Source organism: Capsicum annuum, chromosome 8, assembly GCF_002878395.1.
Source record: "Capsicum annuum cultivar UCD-10X-F1 chromosome 8, UCD10Xv1.1, whole genome shotgun sequence".
Taxonomy (NCBI): Eukaryota; Viridiplantae; Streptophyta; class Magnoliopsida; order Solanales; family Solanaceae; genus Capsicum; species Capsicum annuum.
In genome coordinates, this window is record NC_061118.1 from 104,406,807 (window position 1) to 104,409,382 (window position 2,576).

A 2,576-nucleotide genomic window follows, 5' to 3' on the forward strand; every position below is an offset into this window, starting at 1 on the left:
GTCAATCTACTTCAGCCTATCAAAAGAAAATTTTTGAGTCAACTTCAAACGATCATAACTCCTCGAACACAATGATCTGGGTGAGATACTATATATCAATGGAAACATATGAGAGTCCTCTTTCTAATGAAATTAGTTTCATGCAATTTGGATATTGCAGTAAAACGTTATAGTTGATCTACTTCAAACTATCAAAATAGTCCACCAAAGGATAGATTCGAGAATTATTTGATTTTTGGGGCGTTTTGGTCATTCTCCCTCACCCAAAATCCATCCAAACCCTATATTAAATTCTATTAGAAGTATTATATGTTATATTTCATAAAATTCCCTACAAAAGAAAACCCTAAGCTCCTACATCCAACTTCTAAAACCTCCAAAATTCACCATTTATTCAAGATTCCAAGTTTCTAGTTCAAGAACTCCAAGAACCATCATTCAAAGGCACGATTAACATCTAAAAAATGAGTATCAATCTAAAGTTCATCATTCAAGGTATGTAGGGTTTTTCAACAAGAACTCTCTTTCGTTCTTGTGCCCAAAAGTAATTTTCTTTACAAAGGCATGATTTTTATTTAATTTTTATGAATTTGAAGCATGAACCCATATCTTATGATGATCATTATGAAATCTTGATGTTTATGATTTTGAAAGATGAATTTACATTTGTGGAGATATAAAACATAAATCTTGAACGATATTTATCATAATTTTGATATTTGGGTGGTAAATCCTCATTGGAAATTGTGTTTTTTTTAAAAAGTGTGTGTTATAAACACGTTGATGTTGAATATTTGAGATATTTTGAATGATTTGACCTTTTGGTCTTATAGGAGTTATTTTAAACTCGAGTGTGAAACAAATCCACAACGTGGTTGATTTTGATAGATGGGAAGCATGATGGCTCCCAACGTATATTTATATATTACTGAAATTGTTTTGTTATGGATTGCCTTTGAAATGATCTGAGCTAAGTTTGGGAAAAATCTGTAGCACCGAGTGGGAGGTATAAAGAGACCGTATTTCCCTAGAACTATGTGCCCTCATAGGAGTGAGACTGAGGCTAATTTATATAGTGATCACTAGTTTGTGTGGATTTAATATCAATTATCCTACTCTAATGGAAAGGATAGGAAGGCTCTCCCCAACGTGGGTTGTACATTGGACTCCATGTAGCTCACATGGTTTATGTCAGTTATAGGATCTCCCAGTGCGTGTGTGTTTCCTTGTGTCTATGGTGAATGGTGAAGTCATTTGAAAGTGGAATTGTGAAAGTTATGCTTTTGAAAGATTTAAATGATATTTACATTATGCGAATTAATATTCTTGATGAACTGAAAGTGATTGACAAATTATATGATGACTCACATGTGTTATTGTACTTATTTCATCCTCTCATAATTATGATGATTTTCTTCGGGCTATGTGAGTCTTTCTTACATCCTGCATATTTCTTATAAATATTTATGATGATGATGTTTATACAACTACATACACCCCCATATACTCGGTTCCTCTCTATGGTACTGACCCACATCTTTGGATGTAGGATTCATTTTCTCAAAATATAGGTTCAGGTGCCCAGTTCTAGGTTCGACAGTGATTCTTTGGGCACGCTGCTCTATATCCTCTGTTGTGGTGAGTCCTCATGTTCTGAGGACGTGATGTCCGATATTTGTTTCACGGAATTATTTACATTTGATAACTGAGTATGAGTCAGTTGGGGAATTTCTCAATGGCTCGCTGGTTTTGTTGATTTTCTTAGAGGCTTGTTAGACTAGTATAGATGTTTGGAGTTGACTAATAAGTCATACTTTGTTATCTTTTTGAAATTCTTTTATTCTTGGATGATGATTACTCAGTTGATATTTGAGGGTTATTTATGGAAATCCCGTTGATTTGTGTTGAACTAAATAAAAATGGGTCAAAGGGTTAGCTTGGGGCTACTTATAGCCTCAAGCACCGTGTGACGCTCGGGGACCCATTTTTTGGGGCATTAAAAACTTGATATTAGAGCCTAAGGTTTTAGGGTATCCTAGGGCGTCTGACAAGCCGCATTAAGTAGAGTGTTAATCATCGGTGTGTAGCATGCCACATTTATAGCAAGAGGCTATAAGACGTTTTAGGAAAAAGTGTGATTCTTTCTTTCATAAGTCTATCGTGCTTAAAGTGTCTCTCTCTGCTATTGATTCATGCTCTACTCTTTCAGAAATATGCCTCCACATCGAGTGAGAAGAAATAATGATGGTCAGCAACCTCAACCTACTGACCCATTGAATGAAAATGTGTCTCATGCTGAATTTTGAGCAGCCTTTCAGGCGCTGGCCCAAGCTGTTACTATAAATATTCAGGCCAACCCAAACTCGGCTCTATAGTAGCAGGAAGGTGATTCAGCTGCTACCAGGATTCGTGACTTCATGTGGATGAATCCACCAGAATTCAATGGGTCCAAGTCTAATGAGGATCCACGGTTATTTTTAGAGGAGGTGTTGAAAATTACTCAGGTAATGCATATATTTGAGCAACATAGTGTGGAGTTGGCTGTGTATAGGTTGAAAGACCTTTCTTATGATTGG